A 12,327-nucleotide genomic window follows, 5' to 3' on the forward strand; every position below is an offset into this window, starting at 1 on the left:
AGAAAACACGCGGGACCGTGGGTACGAGGCAGGACTGGAGAGGCATGTCGAGGCCCCCGCCAGAGGCGCTTGCGTCCATTCTCTGCATGAATGGGATCCACCCGCCGGCTGCTGGTGGGCGTGCGGTGTGGGGCGGGTGTGAGCCACAGCCCAGGACCACCGCGCGGGCCCGCGGGCCCGAGCCCCGCCACCGGGAGCCCCCACCTGCGGACGCAAGCGCGCACGGCTGGCACGGGTCGGGGTCAGTTCTCACAGACCTCATCTCTGTGTAGACCCGAGGAGGGCCTCCCGGTGCATTCAGGGACGGACAGAGTTCCCGTTTCCCGCAGGACACGGGCTCTCTTGTGCCATCTTCTCTGGTCCTGCCCCTGCCATCGGACAACCCCACCCGCTTCCAGCAGCCCTGCTTGAGAGGGACGGACCATCCTTTTGGTTTCCACCTGCACGTGGAGGCTTGGGCACCTGTTACCTGTGTTTTTGCCTCTCTCACGTGCATTCAGGAACTGCCCCGTGGTGTCACCTCACTAGCCCAGTTTACTCCAGTTCAGAAATCAAACATTTCTGACCAGGGGCTGTAAAAATTACCACCTCAACTTCTCTACAGGCTGAATTCAGGCAGCAACATTTTTTATTTGGTCTGCAGTGTGTTAAAAATAAATAATCATATATAAAAATCCAGATTGCTAAAAAAAAAATCCAGATTTCTGGCTTGTCCTGGCAGACCACAGATCTAGTCCCTCTAGTCCTGCGCCTACCTGGCCATGTTGGCCAGGGATCCGTGCTGGGGGACACACTGGCTGGGGGTTCAGTGCTGGAGCTGAGTGCTAACTGCTGAGGCTCAGTGCTGGAGCTGAGTGCTCAGTGCTAGAGCTGAGTGCTCAGTGCTGGAGCTGAGTGCTCAGTGCTAGGGGCTCAGTGCTGGAGCTGCGTGCTCAGTGCTAGGGGCTCAGTGCTGGGGCTGAGTGCTGAGTGCTGGGGCTCAGTGCTGGAGCTGATTGCTCAGTGCTAGAGCTGAGTGCTCAGTGCTGGGGCTGAGTGCTCAGTGCTGGAGCTGAGTGCTCAGTGCTAGGGGCTCAGTGCTGGAGCTGCGTGCTCAGTGCTGGAGCTGAGTGCTCAGTGCTAGGGGCTCAGTGCTGGAGCTGCATGCTCAGTGCTGGAGCTGAGTGCTCAGCGCTAGGGGCTCAGTGCTCAGTGCTAGGGGCTCAGTGCTGGAGCTGCGTGCTCAGTGCTGGAGCTGAGTGCTCAGTGCTAGGGGCTCAGTGCTCAGTGCTAGGGGCTCAGTGCTGGAGCTGTGTGCTCAGTGCTGGAGATGAGTGCTCAGTGCTAGGGGCTCAGTGCTCAGTGCTGGGGCTGCGTGCTCAGTGCTGGAGATGAGTGCTCAGTGCTAGGGGTTCAGTGCTCAGTGCTTGGGCTGAGTGCTCAGTGCTGGGGCTGAGTGCTCAGTGCTGGAGCTGAGTGCTCAGTGCTAGGGGCTCAGTGCTGGGGCTGAGTGTTCAGTGCTGGGGGCTCAGTGCTGGAGCTGAGTGCTCAGTGCTAGGGGCTCAGTGCTAGGGGCTGAGTGCTCAGTGCTGGGGGCTCAGTACTGAAGCTGAGTGCTCAGTGCTAGGGGCTCAGTTCTGGGGCTGAGTGCTCAGTGCTAGGGGCTGAGTGCTCAGTGCTAGGGGCTCAGTGCTGGGGCTGAGTGCTCAGTGCTAGGGGCTCAGTGCTCAGTGCTAGGGGCTCACTGCTAGGGCTGAGTGCTCAGTGCTGGGGGCTCAGTGCTGGAGCTGAGTGTTCATTGCTGGAGCTAAGTGCTCCGTGCTGGAGGTGAGGTGCTGGGAGTCCATTCTGGGGCCATGCCCGCTGGGGTAGTGCTGGCAGCCGGTGGGGGAGGTCCGGCGAGCAGGCCGGAGGAAGAGGCACTCGGCCATCACTCCTGTCCACAGAGCCACCCCCGGTGCCTCACGCCTACGTTTCCACTGGCCCCCCTTCCTGCCTGGCCCCCGTCAGAACCGGTGTTCGCAACTGTTTATGGACAGTTTCGTTTACGGAAACAGAAATGCTTACGCCCAGTAACCCCTAACACATAAAGGAAAGTAAACGCTGCAAAGCAGCTGGGGCCCCAGGAACATGCCGTGCTGGCCCAGAGCAAGAGAGAACGGCAGGCCGTAACGCATCTTCTAGCAGTTTCTGGGACCCAAGTAACCGTGGTGCGCACCCCGCCTCAAGACAGGGAACGCACCACCGCGTGCTGACGTGTGTGCTCTAACCACTGCCCGTCCGGAAGCGCCTGGTGGTCCCCACTAGCGGATGCAGACTCCGCTCACGCGCAGGTACAGGGAAGCAGCTACGGATCAGCCTCAGGACCCCTGCCGCGGCCACACGGCTCCTCCTGAAACAAAACCACAATGCTACCCGTGCCGCGCAATTATTTTTACCAGGCCATTCTACTTCTGCTGATTACCAAGTCACTGAACGTCGCCTGTGAGGCAGTCGTGCAGCTTCGACGCCCCCGAGAGAGAACCTGCCACACAGCAGGAGCGTGCCTTCCACAGGCCAGTGGGACCTGAGGGACGGCGGTCCCTCCCCCGGGACCCCAGGCCAAGACTTGCTCAGGGCTGCGCCAAGGTCCTTCCTCCCCAGCCCGTCCCTGTCTCCTCTCACCGCGTCAGACCAGCACGGTGGCCCCAGGGTTCCCCCCCCCCGCACTGATGCACCCCACGACCCTCGGCCCCCACGGGCATCTCTCCCAGCACACCTCTGCACTGCTGTTTTCACATCTGCTTCCTGCGTAACCCAAACCGTTGCAGCCCTTGTTTAACGCTTCTTATCTGGGCAAAACTCGCCACAACTAAACCTTATTTTGCAAGGTAGACCAATGGACTGATTCCTCTCTGAACACGGGGATATGTGTATCCTGATAAATGGCACGATCATCCAACCACTCCAGTTAGACTTGGACGGTGTCTAGAGGAGAAGTCAGTGTGTAGAAGCCTGACCCCATCACCGCCCATTCGATACGTCCGTCCTCAGACAGTGCCTCATTCTGCTCCCGCCGTGTGCATAATGCCTCCGAGCACACATGAACTTGATGCACTGAATTCTTCCCCAGTGCAACACCCTATCCAGCGTGTATCCGTTTCTATCACCTTAGATGGGGATCTCTGCTCCCCGGCCCACCCAGCGCAGCCTTCTGTAAGCGAAAAGTTGTCAAAGGACTACTTACGTGAAGCCAACCGCTTAGTTTCAGTATGTCGATTTTTTTTTTCATACATTGAGTTTTCTGAGCATCAAGGCGCCTTGGATGCAGTAAGACCTTTGTTTGAAATCTAGATTCCTCACTTGCTGGCTGAGCAACCCCAGCCATGCTCCCCCGACTCAGTTTTCTCCATCTGCGAACAGGGACCTGCCACGGTCCTTACACAGCTGTTTCAAGAATCTAACAATATAATCTGCACATAAAACACCTCACGGTAATTATAGCTGCCGTCACAGACCAAGATGCACAGCCCAAGTGACAAGGCAGGGGACACTTTTAAAGTCAGCGTATGCTCCTACGGTCTTCAGGTCGCCGATGACAGGAGAAGAGCCGCCGTCTCTGGAACTCTAGGACTCAGCTCCCCGCCCAGGTTCGCAACTCTGGGGACATACAAGTCACCGCTGAGCAACAAACCTGGGGAAAGGTATTTGGTCGCAGCACACAGCTTTTTACTACCGCTCCAAGTAGACTTCGTTACTAGCGTTCTTTGTTACCGATTTCACTCCCCACCCACTTTCAGAAAGGAATCGAGAAGATCCACATTAATAATGCATGGCCTCCCGAGTCGCCTGGGGACAGGCCTCTCGGCCAGCTGCTGGCTTGCTATTCTCACCCCTGCGCCAGGCCTCAGTCCCGAGTCCTGTGTGATGCAAAAGCACTCTGGCCTGTCACATACAGATCTGCTCAGACCACATCTAAGATGCATCCTACCTGCGACCCTTCCGGGCACCCCCGGACCACAGCCTCCGGGCCAGTCTCTGAGAGCCTGGGCCCCCCTCCCAAGCACACAGATGCCCTCCCAAGATTACCAGCTCTCACACTTTGCTCAACAAAGATAATCAAAACACGGGGAATTCTTCCAATATCTGAAAGGAAGTCTGTCCGAAGATAAACCACTGATGCGTTTGCCTAAAATGCGGCATTCTGAGATTGGGAATTCGCGATTAATGTTAAGATGATTACGAGGTAGTTTTAGAAAGAGCAGATTAAGTGAAAGACGTTTCGCTTTACAGCTTGAGATAACTCATTTAAAGCCTCAAACATTCTTTGGTTAACCAAAAGTAAAATGCACGAAGTTTCTGAACGACTGCTTTACAAAATTCAGTCCACCCTTACTGTAAGTCAATTTCTCAATAAGGCTGAGTAACTAAAGATCTTACCTTATACACATCATGAAAAAGGAAACGGGCAAATGTAGCCGCTCACGACCAATGCTTTGCTCTATAAATATCAATGAGCCGCAAGTTGTACCGATAAACTAGCAGAGTTTTGATAAGGCGGGGGGTGGGGGGGGGTGGTAAGAAAACACTGCTTTTGCCAGAAGTGTGTTTTGACGATGATAGGGGCTCACTGCTAACAGTGAGGGCACCTGGTCTACACCACGTGTGCCTCTCGTGTCTCCCATGTTCAGTCAGTCTGCAAGTCAACAGCCAAGTGTGCATTTCAGGGGCGAAACGTGATTGGGCAAGGGAACCAGACCCTCCCCCTCCAAAAATCCAGTAAATTTGGCTCTTCTCAAACACAGCGTCTACTCTACATTTTTCCTGTGTATAGGGATCCTGGTATTTCTACCTCTGATTTGACCACAGGTAAACACATACGGACTTTTAGCAGATGGTGGGGTCTCGGAAGATGGGAGCCAGGGGATCTTAGTTTAAATCTGGCCATGCTGATCTGTGACCCACCCTTCAGCAGGCAGCAAGGACTCTGTTTTCTCAGACTACTCTTTTCCAAGGTTGAAGTGTGATCCGAGGTCACACGTCCGGAGGGCTAACCCCGTGTATCAGGGGCAACCCTAATTAACATGGGAAGCCGGAGCAAACATGGACAGACCAGATCACTTCGGTGGATGCACTTTTTCTGCCTTTCAAAACAAAACAACTCCTTTGTTTCCCCAGTGCTGGCCCACAGACCTTCACACAGGCCCGGAAGCATTCGTGCAGGAGCAGAGCCGGCCACATGGGCCAGTCCAGGGGCAAGGGCACCCTCTCCGGAGGCGCTGCGAGAATCCCCACTCTGCCCACTGAAGCACCCCTCCGGCACCTTCCCTGACCGTCCATCCTACGACACGGACTTTCACCTGCTCTCCCGCGTGCTGCAGGCCATTTCCAGGACACAGACCTTAGGTAGAGATCCCCCAGGTGGGTGAGCTTCGAACTCCCACCAAGCACGGCCACTCTGCGTGCACACGACACCGGGTTCAAAACATTAAGGCAACTGCACCTTCCAGGGCCGAGAGGCCCTTCCTGCTCTGCACGTCAATGCCATGTAACCTCTCTTTTAAACAGCGTAATCAAGACCCCTAAGCGTGGTTCAGAAAGGGGCCGTAACAGGCTAATTCTGAAACTTTGAGGGCGGCCGGGGGGGATGTGGTCACGATGGTCTAGAACAGGGGGAGGGAACAGCAAGGAAGGGGGCATATTAAAGAATGTTCAGAATCAGCCCAAGACCCCTCCTGAAACTTTTAAGCAGACGAAACACTGATGAGTAATCCCTACATGAGTACAGTCAGGCTGCGGAGCAGGAACGGGAAGCAAGGAGGGGTTCTCTGGGTGTAGCCCCGCCACCCCGAGCCCCAGCAGCACCCCGGGGCCCCAGCAGCACCAGCACCCGGTGGTGGACTGGGGTTCTCTGGGATAATCGTCACTTCCCACATGGCCAGCTACTTCCCAAACCAGCCTCTCTCAAGGCCAACAGCCCTCACTTTTCCTTCTCATGAGACTGTATTTCCTACAAAAAGGAACCCCTTAGACAAGACTGTTGGTATTGTGCTTTAAAAAAAAAAAAAAAAAAAAAAAGGCCAAGGAAGCCATTTAGGAAGGCATCTTCCCCACCGCAACTGAACTTCTCTCAAAGTTAAAAAAAAAAAAAAAAAAAAAAAAACTGCACAATTTTTCAAGGTAGCTTCAACTGCTAATAAACCTCCTTTCCCGACAACCTTGGCGTCCAACGTTCCGGGGTCCTCCGGGTGGCCGTGGGGGTGGAGGCGGCTCTTGCCCCGAATGGCTCTGGCATTACTGACTGACCCCATCACTGAACGGTGGAAATTCACAGTCGGCCTTGGTCCAAACGCCAAAGTCAAATCGGAAAACTCGGCACCCGCCACCCCACCTGCAGCCCGCCCTCTGATTGAGCAAAGAGTGAAACTAAGCCGTGGCCACGGGCGGGCGGGGTCGCGGGCGCCCCGCGGGGTCCCAGGTCCCCTGTGCCCCCCCCCCACCAGCCCGGCAGGGGCCGCCTCGCGTCGGCAGGGAGGGGGGAGCGGAGGGGAGCAGAGTCCGCGGGGAGACAGGGGACAAGGGACAGGGGGTCGCGCCCTCCCATAGCCCTGGGCCGCCCGTCCCCTCCCGGGGCGCCCCGTCCCCCAGCGCCCCCCCCCCGCCAGGCCCCGCGTGCCCCCCCACCCCGGGCTGCAGCGGCCTGAGTGGGGGGCGGACGGGGAGGTGTCCTGGGCCTCGGCCGGACCAGGCGCCGGGAGGCCGGCGGTGCGGGGAGGACCCGGGCCCGCGGACCACCCCCCGCCCCGCCACCCCGTCCTCCCGCAGGCCCCACGCCGCATAGGGCCGGCTGCGCTCCGCCCGGCGCGGGGCCAGGGGCCGACCTCGGGAGGAGGGGGGGCGGTGCGGGGGGGCGACCTCGGGCGGGCGACGACCTCGGGCGGCGGGGAGTGGGGTGGGGGCGACCGCGGGCGGCGGGAGGGGGGGGGGCCCGACCTCGGCAGGGGCCGCGCCGCTCACCTGCAGCCGCCGCCACCTGCTCGTCGCGCGCGCGCGCGCGCGGCCTCGGCGTCGCCTCCGCGGCCCCTCCGGCCGCTGCGCTCCGGCCCTGGGCGCGCCCGGCCCTGCGTCGGGCCTCAGCTAGTGCGGCGCCCGCCGCCCCCGGCCCCCATCCCGCCCCGCCCGGCCCGCCGCCCTCCGCCCTCGGCCGCGCCGCCCCGCCACTTCCTGTGCGCGGCGATCCCACAGTTCCGCCGGCGCGCGGGGAGGGGGGACACGCGGGGGGGTGACACGCGGGGACACGCGGGGGGGGCACGCGGGGGGGGGACTCGGATGAAGGCGCGGGGGGGTGGCCCGGGGTACACGCTGGGTCACGTGGGGGACGGGGGACACGTGGGGGACACGGGACACCGGGGAGGGGGGTTGGGGGGACTCTGGCAGAGGTCGGTAACGGACGCCCGTGAATCCGAGGCAGAGATGGGAGCCGGCGGCGCACGTGGGGTGCAGGACCAGCGAGGTGGGGCAGGGGGGCAGGGCTGACGCAGGGAGGGGACCGGGCGGCACAGTATGATGGGGGGGCAGGGAGAAGGCACCTCAGGTCAGGAGACCACCCCCCTCGTTTCCCCGGCTCCCTGGGGGTTCCCCCCTCCCCCGGGGCACTGGGGTTGTTTCCGGGCGGGAGCTCCTCCCCTGGTCCGGTCCGTGTGGGGTTTGCCGCCCCATGGGGTTGGGTGGCCCGCGTCAACGTGGGGACCATCCTGGGAGCCGGGGCTCCAGCTCCGCGCGAGGATACATTTCAGACCCACGTGCAGCGCCCTTTGACTTATGTATAGTTGGCACCAGGCTGGCAACATTGTATCCGCATTTGACCCGGGAGGAAACTTCCCGGAACTGGTTGGGGGAGCCCGGCTGTGACCTGCCTAGATAGCCACACCTCCAGGCCCGGTCGCCGATGGCTCTGCCCTCTTGGCTCCAAAGCACCCGAGCGAGCCCCTCACGGAGCACCTGCTGATGTCTGAGCCTGGAAACGGCCTGGGTTGGGGGGGGGGGGTCATCTCCACTCTGCTTTCTCTACGTGGTACCTCGCGTGACTTGCCGCCTGTGGAGGTCCTCAGGTCCCGCTGGACCTCCCTAACTTGGACCAGTTTCATTGGAAAACTATCGAAAATATCAGGCGCCGTTGCCGTCAGCTGTGCCTTATTTTAAACTTCCTCCAATTATTTCAGAAAACACTTGGACTAAAAATAAAATAAAATAAACACACGTGCACCTGTTCTACTCACAGTTCCCTTAGCCTTGAAAAAGAGTTCTGGTTTGCGGTGTTGGTGGAAATGTAATACTTGTGAAACCCGGGAGCCCACACCGCCCCTTGGAGTTGTCCTCTTGTCCTACAGGTGACTTCCCACAGGGACTCCCAGATGTGGACACAAGCACGTTCTGACGCACAGCACAGAATTAGAGAAATCTGAAAGCAACTCACGGACACCTGGTTAAATAAACTCCAGCACACTCATTTAATACTTCTTAGAACATTGAAAAATGTATATGGTAATTCTGTATATGCTAATGTTACACAATTTCCAAGATTTGTAAAGTTAAGAGAGAGAGAGATGGGGCGCCTGGGTGGCTCAGTCTCTTAAACATCTGACTCCTGATGGTGGCTCAGGTCATGATCCCAGGACCATGGGATGGAGCCCCCTGTGGGGGGCTCTGTGCTGACAGCCCAGAGCCTGGCTGAGATTCTGTCTCTCTCTCTCTGTCCCTCCTCCGCTCACTCTCTCTCTTGAAATAAATAAACTTTAAAAAAATTTTTTTAAATGGGAGTGAAGTTTCAGGGCAATGGTTTACAACGATCCACTTCCTGTATTAAAAAGCAATATATGCATATATACATCCAGAACACTCCTGGAAGGGTGAATATGAGACTGTTATCTGCTGCGCAGGGATTAAGTAAACTTTATTGTTGATGGGTGGTAATCTTTAAATTAATCATATACACACATTTTATAAGTACTTTTTAAAAACTAATTAAAATATGTACCTCATCACTTAGACACTTGATGGCCACTTAACAGTTACTTTGAACTTCTGGATCAGCTCAAAGATACTGTATTTGTCTCAACAGAATAAAGCACCATCAATATAATCTATATTCGGATACAATCTGTGATCATACAGACCTTAGCTAGAAGGAACTTGCATCTGGAAAAGCTCAGCTGAACAGACGAGCAAACATTTAAACAGAACTTGGAAGTCAGCCAGCCAGCCCTAAAGGCTTCCTGGGCCCTACACAGGGCACGTGCTCAGATTGACAGGCAATGCGGTCACCACTAGGATTTACGAGTGTCCCATCCGTGTGCATTACTTCACCTGCTTCTCCAAACAAAGCCCTGAGCCGGCACAGCAAAACTCTGCGTCTCGTCCGCCAGGATGCGGCAGCCTGGCTCCAGACCCTGACCCAGCCTCAGGGCCCGTGCTCCTCCTGACCCCACAAGTGATGGCTTCTGTGTTGGGAGACAGACTCGGGTCCCCAGCTGCCCAAATTAACATGGGAAAGGAAAAGTCTTACCTAGAGGAATAGAGTTGGCACAAATGTGCAGGGAGAGGGGCTCCCTGCACGAATGAAAAGAAGGGAAGTGGAACGTGAGTACCCACGCTGTGTGAGGTGCGTCCTGGGAGAGGCACTCCACACATTATTTGCTGTAAATCTCAGAACCAGCTTGCTTGATCCCGTTTCACAGGTAAGTAAACCAGAGCCCAGGAGGCGATCCTAAGACCAAACGGCGGACAGCTGCCTACCCCCAAGCCTAGAAGCAGTCTTTCCAGCTGGGAGATTCTCTCTTGTTGGCGAACTGCCCCCGTCAAGCCCTGCCCGAGGCCTACTCAAGCCTGGATGGCAGTGTGGATCCAGGTGAGTCCAGACCGAGGAAGGCTTCCTGGACCAGCTTCCTGGGCACGGGCGTCAGGTGGTTGCCACTGCCGGGGGAACCGAGGGCCAAGGCTCAGAGCTAGCCTGTGACCTCGGACGAGGACACAGCACACTTGGGTCTCAGTTTCCCTTCCTGTGAAACGAAGAGGTTCCCACCCCGGACTTCCCTGTTCCCAAGAGTGTGCCAAGAGGACCAAGCTGGGGCCAACTCAGGCATTTTTCAAAAGCCTAAGGCAGGGGCAGCTGGGGTGGCTCCGTCAGTTAAGCGACTGACACTTGATTTCAGCTCAGGTCACGATCTCACGGTTCATGGGCTCAAGCCCCATGTCGAGCTCTGTGCCGACAGCTCGGAGCCTGCTTGGGATTCTCTCTCCCTCGCTCTCTGCCCTTCCCCCGCTCACACACCCTCTCTCTCTGTCAAAAATAAATAAACTTAACTTTAAAAAAAAAAGGCTTCTACAGGGCAAAAACCCTACAAGGGATTTTTCCTGGCAGAGAGACTGGAAGTCCTGGGGTGCGCTAAGCCCCTGTTCCGAGGTGGTTGTTGAGAAACTGTCCAGTCTGAGTCAGACAAGACTCCTTGTCTGAGTCAGACAAGACGGTTGACATCCGTCCTCCAGACGTCGAGTGTCACTAGAGAATACAAGTCGGGGCACTGGAGAGAAGCCTGGCCTGATCAGCCTGGAGGTCAAAGTCAAGGTCACAAGAGCGGGTGAAGCCAGTGCCTAGCCAAGGACCAACCTTGGGCCAACGTCCAGCACGTGGGGAAGCCCTCTGTGCAGGGGTGAAGCCCTGGGTTTGGATCCAGCCTCGCCCCAGCTCTGAGGGTGGGTGCCTCAGTTTGCCACGTGGGGACGGTAGTAACTTCTGGGTGCGGTGGCCGAGCTGTGGGCCCTGAGGACCTGTGACCTGAGCGCAGGGCCTGTTCTGACAAGAGCCACCCAGCTGACAGCCGTGCACTGTCACCAGCATCCTTTCACGAGTCCCTGGGTAGAGTCAGGGGGTGCCAGACCGGGGGGGCAGCTGGGCCAGAGGGTGGAGTGGGGCGTACAGACGGGGACACCAGAACCAGGCCGTGAGGCGCAGCCTGAGGCCCCCTCCCCGCGCAGCCCCAGCCCGCGGAGTGGGTGCGGGTCCGAGGCACGTCCGTTCGTGGCCCCACGCCCCTAACGGGCCATCTGTGCCCCAGGCCTCGGTCAGCGGCAGCGAGGTCTGAGACCCGCCTGCCCAGTCCTGCCCCCTTCGTCTCGTGCAGGCATCACAACACCCTTCAAGCCCCTCGTGCCCTAACCCCCGCTCGCTGTGTTCTGCCTGGGGGCCCCACCTGACACAGGCACCTGCAAGAGACCTCGCCCTCGCCCCTTAGAAATGCTGCCTGACCAGGGCGCTCCCCGGGGACTGCACCCAACTCTGCAGGCAAAGGCGGGCGTCGCACGCGTCCACGTCCTGACCTGGAGGCCCGCGGGTCGCCAAGTCAGTAAATCGGTCCAGGCTCCTCGTAAAGGTGGGGGGCTCTGTGCACGGGGCGGGCGGGCAGGAGACGCGCGGAAGCGTGACCTCTCAGAGGAAGCTCTCCCTCCCTCCCCCGGCACCCCCACCCAGACACACAAGCACTTTAATTTTTTTCTTGGCGAGAAATCAGTTTCCAAATTGCTCTCTAGAGTTCAAAAAAATAAATGAATAAAAACAAGTGAATACTATTTCTAAAGCTCACCTGTTCGGTTCTGGTATTTCTAACACACGTAGGCGAGCCCGAACCGGCTCACAGACCTGCTGTGCCGTCTAATTCGTGACAGGTAGGGGAAGGACGTACCCAGGACTGTTGTGGGTGGCCTCAATGAAATCCTTCCAGAAGAAACACCCCAGCGTGTCAGTATGAAGGGGGGAGGGTGTGACATGCCTCGGCCATAGACAGAGATCATGACATGATTTGATGGGGAATAAAATATTCTAAACACCCCAGTACCCAGAGTAACGGAAGAAGAGTTGTTTCTGGAAGAAGGGAGGCACGGGTAAGTGCCCCTGGCCACGGAGAGAGAACGGGCCTGCACACCCTCCAGGGCGTTAAAAGCGCGCTCAGTGTCACTTCCTGGAAACGCTTCGCCAAGACGTCATGACACATAAAATAAACGCATCCTTTAGCACGGGGACGGGCCGTGGACGTGCCCTGTGTAGTCACAAAATGAATCTGTGTGTGTTCCTCCTTTTCCTCAGGGCTAGCTAGGGCGTGGGGGTGGGGGCCGGGTTCTCAGGTGCCCTCCACCCTGTTAGATGCAGCGACTTCTATCTTGCAAGCCCCCTCTGCGTCTGGACCCGGGGACGGGTGTGGGGGCGTGGGGACGGGAGTGGTCGTCCCGGACAGGACCCGTGAATGCACTGTCGCAGGCGTGGCTCAATGGGGGGGGACAGGGTTCTCGCCTGGCTGAGCGGATCTTGCTGAAGCG

The 12,327-nt window shown here is 57.9% G+C and overlaps 1 protein-coding gene across 2 annotated transcripts in view; it reads right to left on the reverse strand.

Annotated features, from left to right (window-relative positions):
• Positions 1 to 7,102, reverse strand: part of AGPAT3 (1-acylglycerol-3-phosphate O-acyltransferase 3) — an 81,226-nt gene extending 74,124 nt beyond the window's left edge. The window contains exon 1 of one of the 2 annotated variants that reach the window (XM_047846953.1): positions 6,976 to 7,102. The gene's annotated coding sequence lies outside the window, so the exon portion shown is untranslated. The remainder of the gene's footprint in view (positions 1 to 6,975) is intronic. The other variant, XM_047846955.1, reaches the window with a different exon arrangement.
• Positions 7,103 to 12,327: the final 5,225 nt, after the last annotated feature.

The sequence above is a fragment of the Prionailurus viverrinus genome, unplaced genomic scaffold (assembly GCF_022837055.1).
Source record: "Prionailurus viverrinus isolate Anna unplaced genomic scaffold, UM_Priviv_1.0 scaffold_42, whole genome shotgun sequence".
Classification (NCBI taxonomy): Eukaryota; Metazoa; Chordata; class Mammalia; order Carnivora; family Felidae; genus Prionailurus; species Prionailurus viverrinus.